At 46.7% G+C, this 14,983-nt stretch overlaps 1 long non-coding RNA gene across 6 annotated transcripts in view; it reads left to right on the forward strand.

Annotated features, from left to right (window-relative positions):
- Window positions 1-10,000, forward strand: part of LOC103559585 (uncharacterized) — a 40,842-nt gene extending 30,842 nt beyond the window's left edge. For 2 of the 6 annotated variants that reach the window (XR_011540133.1, XR_011540129.1), the window contains exons 2-4: window positions 4,489-4,610; window positions 6,414-6,969; window positions 8,055-8,899. This is a non-coding gene — a long non-coding RNA (uncharacterized lncRNA). Of the gene's footprint in view, window positions 1-4,488; window positions 4,611-6,413; window positions 6,970-8,054; window positions 8,900-9,532; window positions 9,648-9,849 lie in introns of those variants that run through there. The other 4 variants (XR_011540130.1, XR_011540128.1, XR_011540131.1 and 1 more) reach the window with 3 other exon arrangements.
- Window positions 10,001-14,983: the final 4,983 nt, after the last annotated feature.

Genomic DNA, 14,983 nt, shown 5'->3' on the forward strand with positions numbered 1-14,983 from the left:
GTGCTGTGATGCTGTGATGCTGTGGGAGCTGGCACGTTTTCTAGGTGCCTCAGGGATGAGGCCAAACCCGTTGACGCTGCTTCTGGTTGTCTTGTTTTTCTATCTAGAGACAGAACGTTCTGCTGACATTCTTAGGTATGGAAAAGGGACGTCGGCTGGCATGAGAAGTGCTCTGATTATTTTTAGTTAAATATGGTAGTTTTAAAACAAACTGTAAAACTCTTTATTGTCAGAAAAGTGCATAGCCACTGCTTCAATGAAAGTGCATCGCCTTCTGACCTTAAACACACCGTTTGTAACTTTCTGTTATTTTTGTGTGTGTTCTGGAAGCTAAGACTTTCTTTTCATGTCCAGATCTTCCTCGACTTACAATGGGGTTGCCTCCTGATAAACCCATCACAAGTTGATAATATCCTGGGTTGAAAATGCATTGAATACACCTACCCAGCAAACATCCTAGCTTAGCCGAGCCCACCTTGAACATGCTCAGAACACGTGCATTTGCCTACAGCCGGGCGGAATCAGCCAACACAAAGCCTATTTTATGATAAAGTCTTGGATGGCTCATGTAATTGACTGAATATTATACTGAAAGCAAGAAACGGAGTGGTCAGATGGATATGGCACGGTTGTAAGTGTGTCGGTTGTTCATCCTCGTGGTCGTGGGGCTGAGTGGGAGCTGCGACTTGCTGCTGCCGCCCAGCATCACGGGAGAGGATTGTAAGTCACGGATCATCCGTAACTGTTTTTCTTGAAGTGTGACATCATCCAGAGAGTGTAGGGATAGCCAGCTTGGGGCTCGGGCAGTTGTCACAAAGGGACACACCTGGGTGAGAAGCCCACAGCCCGAGAAGCCCTGTTCCTTTCCCTCCTGCCCGCCCCCCACTGTTAAAGCTGCTCCTTCTTCCCAAAGATAACCTCCATCCTTACTCCTAAGATAAAGGTTTGATTTCTTTCAGAATGCTGAAGTGTTTTTGAAGCAAAGTGGAGTATTACATTTTTCAAGTGGGAAAAAAAAAAGGGTCAGGAAGATCTTTTTCTGTTTTCTTTTACAAGTTTTATTGTTTTACCTTTTGCATTTAGGTCTCGATCCATCTCAGTTGAACTTCTGGTGTGGTGTGAGGCCGGGTAATGGTCCATCCTTGCCTCCCCCGGGAGCCCTGTGTCTTCACCTTGCCCCTCCCCTCGGCGGGTCCTCAACACCTCTTGCGAGACTGCTGAAAACGCTGAGATGATTTTCCGGGGCTTGCTGCTTCTCTTTTTCAGTCTCCACTCCTCATATACCCCCAACTCAGGAAATGCCTGAAGGGAAATCCAACCATGTGATGGAGGCCCCCCATGTCTCTCAGAAATTCTCTGGTATCTCTGTCCCCAGACGCCCACCTTCTGCCACGACCCAGAATGGGCGAATGTCCTGGGGGCAGCTGCTGGTCAGCTTCCTCCCTGAGGATCCACTCACTCCAGTGTCAGCGGCTTGGGTCCTGCTGCCCCAGCAGCTCTCCAGTGTCTCCAAACAGAGATCTCTGCATTTAATGGGACCTTGCCTGCTTTGCTGGACAGAAGTGCTGGTCTGCGACAGGTTATTCCATAGCCCCCAAAACAGCACATGCATTTTTAATCGTAATCATGGTAAAGTTAGGAGGTAAAAACACCACTCAGGGTGCTAGTGCAAGAGGGAATACTAGGAGTCTTTGGCTCAAGAAGTCCACTGTCTTCCGTAGAAGCCACTGTCATTTATCGTTAGTGGACCTGAGCCTGGAGCACACGGACAGGGCGTTGGTGAAAGAACCGGCAGCCGGTGTCTAATCCCACTTTCCCCCTCAGTCCGCCTTGTGGAACAAGTAAGTTGGCGCCTCTCCAGGTCCCAGCTTCCCTGATCCTGGCATCGCTTCTTCAGCTTAAGAACAGGATCCTACCTTTTAAGTGCTCTAAACCCTTGGAACAAAAGGCAGCCATTTAAAAAGAGGTGCCACAGAAATTTCCTTCATGCATTTAAAATGATGTGTGTATGCTTGAAAATCAAGACAGTAGTGTTTCTAAAAGTTGGGGAGGAAGCAGAAGAAATTCCCACAAGGCCGCATATTAGCTACTGAAACACAATCCTTAGAGGAAGGATGTCAGAGCAAACGCCTCTTTGCCTGCACACATTTCCGTCTATAATTGCTTCCAGGTCCACTCCAGCAGCTTGGGTGTGAACACAGGTTTATAAAAGTCATCTGTAGCAAATGAAATTAAAAGCCCCCAATCAATACTACCATTGGATTAAGGCTGAGTTTATCTTGATAATATTTAGTGTTCTGGGATGGAATGGAGTTCAGGGTACTTTTTTTCTCTCTCAGGCTTGAATTTGCAACTGGCGATGCCTAATGACCAAGGAAGGAGTTTTCAAAAACAGAGCCCAGAGATGGATGAGGGCCCAGGCAGGCTGGACAGTCACCGCTGCTAGCGGGAGGGTCCTTAGGTCAGGAGCAGGATGTGCTTGCAAGCTTCCTGGCAGCTGGCCTCCAGCTGAGGAAACTGCAGTAGTGAAGGACAGGCAGGGACCTGAGCAAATCTGAGTAATCACCCCTTTGGGAGAAAAACTGCATAAATAATTACTTGAAATTCTCTCCTAAAGTAGAGTCAGAAGAAAACGAATGTTGCCTAGATGGGAGCCAACACCCAGCAATAACTTCAGCTAATAGAGGATGTGATGGCTCAGAAGATAAACAAAATAAAGTGTAGGAGAAGCACAAGGAAAACAAACGAGAGAAATAGGGAGGGAATAAAACACAGGAGGAGCTGGGAGGAAGCAGCTGCTTGGGGACAAGCCAGGGAGAAATGTGAAAAGAAAAAAGAAAGAGCTTACCAGGCTGGTGGGGGATGTTGATAATGGGGGAGGCTGTGCATGTGTTGGGGCAGGGGCTATATGGGAAATCTCTGTACCTTCCTCTCAATTTTGCTGTGGACCTAAAACTGCTCTCAAAAAATTGAAGTCTAAAAGAAAAGAGCCTAGAAAAAGCCAATCAAACAGGTAATATTGTGTGGTTGCTGGGGTTGGCGGGGAGTGGCACCGTTCATTAGAAAAGCATCTTATTCAAAGGCGTGGACCTTGACCACTCCTTCATTCAACATTAGGGAACATCCCTCTCGGGATTTTGGCTCAAGGAAAAAAGAGAAACAGCCACGCAGAACAGAGGAGGGCCCCAAACCCGAGAGGACAGGCTACCGGAGGAGGTCTTCAACAGGTGCCTCTCTTTCTCTCCACTCTGAGTTCTCATCCTTGTCCCTTCACATCCTCTCCTGCATTTTTGCCATGCTATTCCATTCTTGCATCAAACTTCCCCCCAATTGCTTCTGATATTTAATTTAATTTAATTAATCAATTGATTATTTTGGTGAAGAAGATTAGCCCTGACCTAACATCTGTTGCCAAAATCTTGCCCCCTTTTATCTTTTTGGGTTTTCTTTGCTTGAGGAAGATTGTCCATGCCAGTCTCCCGCCCTTTTGCATATGGGACCCCACCACAGCGTGGCTTGATGGCTTGATGAGCAGTGTGTATCTCCGTACCCAGGATCTGACCCTGCAAACCCCTGGCGGCCGAAGCAAAGCATGTGAACCTAACCACTACGCCCCCGGGGCCAGCCCCAATTCTGATATTTTATACTCCTCATACAACTGCCATAAGGAAGAGACATAGGAAATAGAATAATAGTAAGAAAAACTAAAGTTAGTGGTAATACACGTTATTATATATGATGTATTTATATAGATTTATTATGTAATATGTACCATTATATATCATATACATTAACGTATGTTAATATTGACTTAGCAGTTGAGACTAAGCACATACCATCCCCAAAAGTCTTCTCTCTTTTATCGTAAAGTGTGAATGGACCCCGGATTGGAGTTTTATCTTGGCGCTTAAGGTTCACCGTATTTTTAAAGACATTCTAACTCTTGCTGGATCTCAGAATACCCATTCCCTAACCTGTACAACTTCTGTGTCACCACTATTTTGAAACATATATTCCCTAAATTATAGCACAATGAAATCGTCCAGCAAGCTGTAATCATAAATATAATGATTCTTTGTACTTTCAAAGTGCTGCACTGCAAGAGCCAGAACAGGCTTCCTGAAGCCGGGCCCACACTGTGTCCTCGTGGTTTTATAGCTGAGAAAACTGAACAGGGAGCAGCTAGCAGTTTGGGCCAGTGCCACAGCAAGGCAGCAAGAAAGCTGGAATCCAACGGAAACGTCTCACACTCGACGGTGGACTTTCTGTGCCGGGAAACGTGAAATAAGAAGGAAAAATTATAAATTAGGGTTGTGGAAGTATTTTAATCAACTTTATATATTTACCAATTAAAAGCTAGTATTTCATAAGTAATACCATTTAAGAGTAGTACTAAGAAAGAATAATATGGTTTTTGTTTTAGTCATTTGCTTCTTGATCTCTCATAATTAAAATTTGCCATAAAAACTCAAATTTTCATCTTTTTAGGGCAAGAGTGGAGAAAATGAAATGAGCTGAAGAGTGCGTATGAAATTTATTTTATTCAAGTGAAGATTTATGCTGGCAGATTTCATTCCGGCTGACATTGACCTTTTCGGACGAGATGAGAGGTCAGTTCGGATGCTGTCTGTAGTTGTCGAGTCCTTTAAACTGTTCCTAAAGGTAAAGCTGCGTGCTTTGGATGAAAGAAGACTGTGCCGCAGTCCGGCAGGGCGTCTGCTCATGTGCCTGGGCCTCAGGATGAGGCAAACCTGGCCGGGAGACTGCCTGGCTGCCTGGCGTTTTACTTGTCCAGTCCAGACACTCAGGGAGAACTGAGTGCTGGAGCCGGTGGGGTGGGGTGAGGTGGGGTGGTCGGGGCTGGGGGAGTAGGGATCAGGGATATGGAGTTTGGGGTGTTGTTTGCTCTGAAGTTCAGACACAGATGTGAAAACAACCGATCGAGGCAGCCCCAGTGCCGCACCCGTCACCTTCCAGCTCTCACCAGCGGACGGCTGGATCGCACACATAAAATTCTGTCTCTCTGTAACACACAACTCCCAGCACAGCCTGTGTTGATTTTGTGGAAGGAAATTGGATTTGAGGTCTGCTGACCCGCCTCTGGGTCCTCCTCACAATGGGCTGAGTGGCTTTGAAGGAGTCACTTGACCTCTTCTATACCAGAGGGAGAACATTGATAAATCGTGGAATTGTTGCTTCGATTCATTGAGATACCAGATCTGGGGGGAGTGCTTTGTAAACTGTAAAGTACCGTAGAAATATTAGTTACTGTTAACTCAACAAACGGCTGTCTGTGTCACTCAATGACCCATTCGTGGATGCCTTCTCGTCCCACCTACACTTCGCTTCCGTGCTTAACTCCTGAGAGATCTCTGTAACAAGAGACAACACGCCCCCTGCCATCGTGCGGCCTCATGGCTGTAGGACCCGTGCCGTCTCGTAGTCCCTGCGCTCAGACAGGCCCTGTGCTTAGTTTAATGCTCTGCTGTCATCTTGAAATTCTTATTAATTTTCAAACACGGGGCTTGCATTTTCATTTTGCCCTGTGCCCTGTGGATGATGGAGCCAGTGTGACCTGTCCTGTTTCTCTAACTCATAAGAAATGCCTGACTTTAAAAATTCCTTGGAATTTGCTCCATTCCCAGACATCTGCTTTGAGTATCTCTATGGAGCAAGTAGTTATAAATTAATATTTTTTATTAAAGTAGTTTATATTTGATATATAGTCTGTGCGTGTTTCCTGGATAAAGCACAATGCAAAATTGTGACCCGATGGTAGGTTATCTCCAGACCATCTAGATTCTGAATTTCTGGAGGAACATGTTTTCTGTTCCTGGGCTCAGTGCCTGGCACGTTGAGGATCCTCAATAAAATGTAGTGGACTGTGTGTGCACCACGTACACTGTACTGATCCACTGCGAGAGACGGTCTCTGTGGATGACAAAGGCATCCTTATGGGTGACTTATGGTTTTATTTTCTTTATTGTGGCTTATATTGGCTAAGGGCATTTGACTTTCAAAACACCAGTTGCTGCAGCTTTCTTCAAATTTTTTTAATGTCTCCCATTAAAAGCTTCGACTCTAGGAAAAAAATGCAAATGTATTTTATGTTTTGTTCCCAATTATAATATAGTCAAACCTGATATTCTTGTTAAGGAAAGTTAGGTTGTTTGACTTTGTTCATTTGGTAATGAAATGACAGTCAAATAATTTTAAAGTGTATATAATTTGTTTTCAATTATAAGTAAAGCTGGTTCACCTCAGATGGGTCTCAGGTGTACATTTCGGGGGGTGGCACTTTGCAGGAGAGAGGCAGACGCAAGTCAGAACCGAGTCTGTATTAGTTATCTACTGCTGCATAAAAATTTGCTCTAAAATATGTCCGTCTAAGACAACACTTATTTTTCACCCAGTTTCTGCAGGTCAGGACTCTGGGAGCAGCCTCACTATGCTGTTCTGGCTCAGGATCTCCAATGAAGCTGTGGTCAAGATGTCGGCTGGGCTTAGTCATCTGAAGGCTCGACTGGGGTGGAGGGTCTGCTCCCAAGATGGCACACTCCATGCCTGTTAGCTGGAGGCCTCATCTCCTCCCAGTGTGAGCCTCTCCACTGGGCTGCTTGAGTGTCCTTGAGACAGGCCACTGCTTCCACCAGAGCAAGCAACCCAAGGGAAAGGGAGACAGAGGCCACAGTGGCCCTCATACTCCAGCCTCCAGTGTGATCTCCCACCATTCCTCCTGGGTTCTGCTGGTTACACACATAATCTTGGTCTGTTCAGGATGCTATGACAAAATACCACAAACTGGGTGGCTTATCAACAACAGAAACCTGCTTCCCTCAGTTCTGGAGGCTGGGGAGTCCAAGATCAAGGTGCCAGCATGGTCACGTTCCCGTGAGGGCTCTCTGCTGCGTTCATTGCTGACACCTCACTGTGTCCTCACATGGTGGAAGGGGCAGAAGTCTCTGTGAGGTCTCTTTTATAAGAACACTAATCTCATTCATGAGGGCTCCATCCTCCTGACCTAGGCACCACTCAAAGGCCCCATCTCCTAACACCACCGCGTTGGGCAATAGGATTTCAGCATATGAATTTTAGGGGGACACAAACATTCAGAGCACAGCACAGACCAACCCTGACACAATGTGGGAGGGGACTATAGAGGGGTGTGAATACCATGAGGTGGGATCATTGGGACTATCTTGGAGACTGGCTGCCACGAAGTGGCAGGTGGCTGAGCATTAGCCTCGCCCCTCTGCCATTTCACCTGAATTCTGCTGGGAAAAAGGGGCCATGTCCAAAGGCTGTTATCTTAAACTCCTGCCCGGCAGTCTGAAGGCACGGGAAGTCAGACTCAGGGTAATTTTCAAGTCCAGCCAATGCATTTTTATTAGACACTGAATTAGTTGGCTGACTGCATTGTCTAACCCCGGAACAAGCATCTACATAAAGGAGGCCATGAAGTGGCTCTACTTACTACGTCCTTAGTGCCAAGTGTCACCAGGTCACGGGGCATGGGTTGTCTTAGAGAAAGATAAGCGGAAAGCAATAGATTGTGATGTATAATCAAGCAGTGGAAAGTGCAACACAGACTAAATGTGGAGGAATTTAGGGCTTCCTGCTGGTTAGCAAGAATACAAAGCTTCCTGAAGGCGTAGGTTTGTGGAGAACCGAATAAAGAAACACAGGAGAGATGAAAGGGGCTGAGGCTAGGAGGGCAGCCCCGAGCAGCGGCAGGAGGGCAAGAGGCTGATTCAGAAGCCTCGGAGGCTTGAGTGAGGCTGACTTCCATCCTCAGGGGAAGGCACAGAGGGTCCCGCTCGCCCTGTACATCGGGAAGGTGGAAGGAGGCAGAGTTATCAACAGAGGGAGGCCAAGCCATGGGCGTCTCTCAGACGTCCACCATGTGCAATGCTCTTCCCATGTGATTCCATTTAACCTCCAAACGACCGGAGGAGGCGAGGGTAGCCTTCTCTCTAGAGAAGTGGGTTTGGAACCCAGGGTTGTTTGCATCCAAAGCACACACTGTTTTCACAAGACTCTCACTGTCTCTGTAGGGATGGATCAGCTGAAACCTTCAAGAAACAGACAGCACCGGGACCGGAGTGGGAGGAGGGGGCAGCAGGCTGTGTAGCCGGCACGGAGCCAGTGGGTAAACTTCCTCCTTTCTGCCTCAAGCCTACAAGGCAGACTTTGACCCTTCTCGAGACTTCATAAAGGAACAGCTGTCCACCATTTCCGCCCTACCTCCTGTCAAGACACGCCCAGTGTGGACCAGGCCCCGCCGCCCCGCAGACGGAGAGGGGAGAGAGATTCACTTCACGCCCATTTCAAAGTGGACGCATTCGCCTTAAACGACCTTAAGTTTAAAGGCAGTTTCTCACGTGGAACTGAGAGTGGCTGTTTAAAGAAGAGATGGCAATTATGTTATCAAATTATAGTGTGGAAAATAAAACACAGGAAGCATTTCGTGCTTAGACAGTGGAGTGTAGAAGAGTCAGGAGCCAGGTTCAAATTCTGGCTCCACATCCAAACAGATCTGTGACTTAGAGCAAAGTACATAAGCTCAAGGCCTCACCTGTGGAACATGGAAGATGAGGCCTACATCGTTAGGATATTGTTTTCTGAGGAAGATTGGCCCTGAGCTAACATCTGTGCCAATCTTCCTGACTTTTGTATGTGGGTTGCCACAACAGCATGGCTGAGGAGTGGTGTAGGTCCATGCCCAGGAACCAAAGCCACGAACCCGGGCCACTGAAGCAGAATGCGCTGAACTTAACCACTATGCCACAGGGCTGGCCCTAAAGACGGTAACTTTTAATACTACTGTGGGTAGCACATAGGAGGTGCTGTATAAACCATAGTTACTTTTATTAAAGTGAATTGTTTTTTTCCAACAAAAGATTTATCATTCCAGCTATGGTCAGCCTTGGCTAGAAATATAACTTGTCTGCATTTTTAGATAGACACTTATGAATGGTGGGGTGTTTACCTAAGAGTACAGGCTGCATTCGTAGTTACACTGTGCTTCCATGGGGTGGGGGGAGCAGCTTCAGAGCTGGCGGGTGCCACGAATGTTCCCAAGTTGGAGAAACACACAGAAAGAACCGAGGGTGGTTAAAAATACTATAATCTTCTCTTAGAGTGATGGCAAGATGGGGGAACATGTGGATAAGAATGGTGTACGCGTTGGGGGGTGTGGACATGGAGCAAACCAAAGTTCGAGTGGAGGAGTGAATGGACCGATGGATTTGAAGGTACTTTGAAAAGTGTATGTGCCATGTGCATTATCGTCAGGGGCCCGCCGCCAGTTCTCAGCGTGTTAGTGGCAGAAGAAGGGAAAACGGAACACAGGGTTCCTAAAGCCCAGCCAGATGCTGTCTCCCGCACCATGCCGTCCTGGAACGTGGATGCCACCCCTCTCTTCTGACATTTCATGGTTGTTTAGAGTTAGCTGTAGCGCAGCCCGCATATGTCTAGTGCCTGGTGGGAGAACGTGAATTAATTAAAGTCTCCTCATGCTTTTATTCACCAGCTTCTCTAGGATTTTTGTTGTAAGGCCAAGTTATCAGAGACACCACGGCTTTCCTCGGCGGCCCGCCAGCACGGGGGAAGGAAGACACTCAGCCCTTAGGAGAGAAGTTCAAGAGGTTAGAGCTTCTGGGGACAGGAACAGCCCAGCCTGAGAGCTTTGAGCACCTTTCCCCTGAAGAAGGACAGAGGTGTGTGTGTGTGTGTGTGTGTGTGTGTGTGTGTGTCCGGGGTGTTCAGTCAACCAAAAGGAATCCTGCATAGCTTGACCTTTGCTGTATATGTGGAATGGAGCAGCCTTTTTTTCCTTCTTTTTTTTAGATAGAGTGACTGTAAAGATGGTAAAGAAAATTACAAGCTTCCTGAAAAAGAAGGATTGGAAATTAGTCTCGAAACTGCTTTGCAATTATGTCTGTATATTTTAGATGTTTTGGCTTAAACTAACGGTAGTAAAAATATATAGTTTCTGCTATGATGTGGGTTTAGCTTTTGTCAACAGACGTTTGTAGACTACATTACAGAGGCGGGTTCAGACGTTATCTAATTATGTATTAGACTTAAGAACGTGGGAGCATTTCCAGATAAGACTAAGGTGACCCCTGAATCAGGCACCACCTGCAGATATGATTCTGGTGTCTGGTAACAATAACCTCCTGCAAGGTTCTCGCAATCTAGAACTATTCCTTATACGACCCATTTTGGAGACATTTTAGAGGAAAACAGCAGAGAAAGACTGGTGCTCACCTAGTGTAGACATCTGCTCTTACTTCTCTAGTCTACACCGTGTGAGTGTTACACTCTCTGGGACTGGGACTGCTGAAAGGAAACCAAGGAACGGAAGAAGGGAATTAACCCCTTCGTGTACTCACTGGAAAGAAGCCTTCAGGTCGTTTGAATCACAAAGGTCTTTGTCTCGCTGGCAGGTGCAGCTTACCCTCCAGAGCAACGTGGATTCATGGCGTCCAAATGTCCTGCATGGATTCACCTGTTTGACAGAACCTGGCACTCAGAGTAATGACAAGGCCTGATAGTTCTTTTTTATTTTTCAAACCCCAAGTTGATTATCCCCTAAGTGCAAAACACTTCCAAAATATATAGTAAGAAAAGGAATGTACATTACATTTAGTCTAAACAGGAGATCCTAGGAGAATGTTAGAGACATTTTGGAGGTTGGGGAAGTGGCGCAAAGGATGCATATTTATTTATATGACTTACGTAGCTTATCTACAAGAAATTTCAAATATTTCCCTATTTCAAATACAGAACATATGCCTAATACATCCCCCCATGATTGATAAATGTGAGGTTTTCGGGGTAGAAAGTCACGTGGGGTGAGACTTCCGGGGTTCATGGGGGGAAGGTGATAAACAGCAGTCAGATGAGTTGCATACTCCTTAGGGCTTGACCTTTGTAAGTGCACCTTCTGGTGGCACTGGCTGCCCCTCCTTGCCTTGTGGTATCTGCTGACCGTGGGCCTGGGTGCACAGGGTTTCTCTCTGGTCTGACTGAAGTGCTTCCCTGAAGAAGGGACGTTGGGGCAGCTCATGGAGAATGCTCCCCAGGCTGGTGGAATGCCTGCATCCCAGAGTGGCAGATGTGGCTTATCCCCCAGAAGATGTTTTCTTTGTCTGCAGGGAGACAGGGTTTTCCAATCTCCCTGTGGCCAGGTGTGATCTTGTGACTAAATTCTAATCAATGAGATGTCAGCAAAACCATTTGGCAGCTTCTGAGAACCTTCCTGAAGAGATAACTATGATGCGCCCTGGAACTCTCCACCCCTTTGTTCTTTCCCCTGTTTGTCGGCGGGAAGATGGACCATGGGGATAACCTCCACTCTGGGGATGATGGCAGAGAGGGCAACCAGAGGAGTCTGGCGTCTCGGGACTTTGTGAACCCGCCATGACAGCCCTAGGCCTCTGATGTCTCCTGATTTCATTTAGGTCAGAGAAGAACACATTTCTGTCTAGTTTAAACCACTGTTGTTTTGGGTTTTCTGTCACTTACAGCTGAACTAGGTAAAAGGCAGGATTTAGTTGTGTTTTTTGTTTGTTTCTTTGTTTTTGCCAAAATGTTGAATATACTAGTGACAATACATAGAGATTGACAGCAGATAGGCACACGGGGGAGTACGGAATTTCATTGCAGGCCAAATCCTGGGGTTCTGAAGGACTCTCCTGATCCATGTCGGTGGGCGACCTGAGGTCACTCACAAATCTCCTTCAGGGCCAGCTACTCCTGGTAGCTGTTAAGACTTCATAATAAAGAGTAGCATGTCAGCAACTCCTGAAATATCTTTGTTTTTAAAGCTAGTTGGGGAGAACTGGGTAGAATTTATAATGGGTTCTGCCCTTCAGGTTAGTTATTTCCGAGGAGAGAAGAGGTGAGTTGAAAATTAAACATATTCCAAATGGCTCCCCCTCAAGTGGTATCAGGGAATGCGTGCAAGAGTCCAGGATTCTCTTCTGATTAAAGAATCATTATCCACAAGTGATAAAGAGAGCCCGCAAAGGGGGTAGATCTTATTCAGAGAAAATGAACTCAACAGAGATTGTTGCGATTGTGGCAAAACCCCAGCTCGCTGAGATCATCTGCTGCTTCTCACGCCCCGGAACTCTGTATTCATGAGAGCAGGGCATTTCGGTCGGAATGGTTCTCAGTTCTTCTGAGATGTTTACTTGTTGGTGGAACTCTCAACCAGAGGACATTCATCCTTGGTTACGACCCTCCCTTGCACTTTGCTTCTTCTGGCACGGGGCTCGGGGAATTACAGCTCATTGGCCCCATCTTAGTTCACGGGCAGAGAATGGTTTTTATATTTATAAGTGGTTCAAAAAATTAAAAGAAGAATAACACTTTGTGACAAGAAAATTATATGAAAGTTACATTTTGGTGTCTGTAAACAAAGTTTTATTTGAACGCAGCCGTGCCTATTCATTGACACCTTGTCCATGGCTGTGCTGGACCCCAGTGCAGAGTTCAGGAGTTGCACCATCACCTGCATGGCCTGCAAAGCCTAAAATAGTTAGTATGCAGCCCTGAACAGAAAAAGTTTGCTGAACCTCAGATCTCGCACAATGTGACATCTTGGTTTTAGATTCAGAAGTAGGATCAGAATTAGAGAGTTGAAAGGTATTTTGAAAGCCTCTTGTTAACATCCCTGACTCATCCCTGGCCAAAGTCAATGGTCTTATTTTTTGTGCAGCTGTTCTGTTCTCAAGAGTAGTTACTGCAAAGGCAATCCTCATGCTCATTGCTTTGTCGCGGTTCTGCTCTCTGAGCATGGCCAGGGGTTGGCATGTAATAGCTGCTTTAAACTATACAATTATTTAACACTTACTTAGCACTTTCTATGTGATAGGACTGTTCTAAATAAGCTACAGGTAACTCAGAGAACATTATGAGGTAGGCACCGCAATTGTCTTCAGTCTACAGAGGAAGATCCTGAGGTCCAGGGAGGTTAACTGAATTTCCCGAGGACGCAGAGCTCGTAAGAGGCAAAGTTGGGATTGGAACTCGGTCTGGCTCTGGAGGCTGGGTTCTCTGCTGTTCCGTTCACCAAAGAGCCAAGGAATGAACATTTGATAGTTGCATTTCACGTGTCAGTCCTTCAAACAGCTAAAGGTGGCTCCCTAATTCCTGAAAAATATACACAGTTCCTCCAAAAGCACAAGCCATGTAACGCTGCAGTGTGAGGAGCAAGGGAGAATATGTTCTTGCTGTAGTTTCTGTTTTCTCCACATAATTGTTCTCATTTCTAGGTGCAACCAGCATAGTCAGGGGTCTGAAAACCTCTTAGTGTAAGGACATGTTGGAGAATCTAGGGAAAGAGAGCTCTGGTTGGGAAATGACTGGAGGCAGTTCTAGGCTCCACATGGCATTCACGAAATCCTAAGGAAGAAAGAGCATTATTCCCAGGGCCTTCAGAAGATCAGACTTTCCTCCTAGAAGCCTCCAGCAAACCCCCTGTGTCAGTCGGGGTCCTCCAAGAGCTGACATCAAGGTAGGATTATAGGCGCTGGGCTTTTATGAGGAAAATGCATGTGGGAAAGGAAACAGGCAGGGAGCTGGGCAGGCTGAAGTCAGACACTGATGGATCTCTCATGTGGAGTAAAAGGAAGAGTGAGAAAGGGTCTTATGCTGCTGTGCAGTCTAAGCCAAGCCTTAGGGGAATCCTTTAGCCAAAATCAGCTGACAGAGGAGTGCAGTGGCTTCCTGGAGCCAGTCTGTCTAAGTATACTCAGGATCCACAAACTTGGGGATGAGTTTCCAAGTGCAGACCCGGGCCCTTGGTCACGACGCTCCTGTGGTAGGCAATATCTCAGCACACTCTCACAGCTGCTAGTCTCTCCTCACATCTCGTTGGTTCATTATTAAATCGACCTTTGTGTCAGGGGACTAAGTGCCCCGATTGGCTGAGGGCTGAATTCTTTAACCAATCACCGGCAATGGGGTGGGATTTCCCATAGCCCATTAAGTCCACCGTCTGGGGTCTGGGTCAGCTTCCCTGGAGGGTGTGAGTTGTGGGGAGGAGAGGCTGATGATACCCAGATAAAACTCTGGATATCCTTAGGAAGAGGAAGGGGGAATAAAGTCTGTGATTCTGCAGTTCTGACTTTGATTTATCTCATGCCACAGCCTGCGCTTGTTTCTCTGCACCATATCTCTTAAAATCTATGGCTACCACAGGTCTTAAAAGTCATGGTGTTTGAGGTGGGAGGGCGGGGATCAAATTCTCTGCCACAGAGAATCATCCTGTTATCTATGACATATGCCACAACTAGTTTTAGATCGCTCATAAGTTGTTGATGAGCTGGCATCTTGCGGTAGTCATGGTTACAGAGTGTAATTATGTGCCTGACCCCGTGCCTTGTGTCCTTTCTCACGTTAAAGCCCACGACACCCGATTAGAGCAGCCTTCTTTCCAGCTGCAGAAGATGTAGAGGACCCTAAGGCTTAGAGGGTTAGGAAACTTTCCTGAGTAGGTAGGTGCCTAACTGTTTGATTGCAAAGCGTAACATCTCCTCCTCCAGTTCTTACTGTGACGATCTCTTCTCCAGCTTTCTTCAGAACAGCTTTTTTAGAAAGAAGTTTGTTCCTCAGGAGCCATTCTCTTCTAGGTGAGACCGGGAGAGCTTTGCGTGCTCCTGGGCGCCGTACGCGTGGTGCTGCCAGCGTTGGCTTGAGAAGGCTGTTGAGGGCTCTTGGGGCTTGTGTGATGCCAGCTGGAAGGGCAGGTTGCCCTCGGTGTGCAGTGCCTGTGGGTAGCCAAATACAGTGCCAGCTTTGGGATCGTAGCATTTGGCTGCCTCTGTAAAGAGAACTGTTTTCTGTATCTGTTCGGTTGCTTAGTTATGTGCTGATACACACCACGGTCATGTGGAGCTGGTGTTTTGGGAAAGCAGTGGACAGGCAGACAGGGTCCAAAGTAACAAGGGCTGTGGAGAGCATTTCAATG

This window comes from Equus przewalskii, chromosome 5 (assembly GCF_037783145.1).
Source record: "Equus przewalskii isolate Varuska chromosome 5, EquPr2, whole genome shotgun sequence".
Lineage (NCBI taxonomy): Eukaryota > Metazoa > Chordata > Mammalia > Perissodactyla > Equidae > Equus > Equus przewalskii.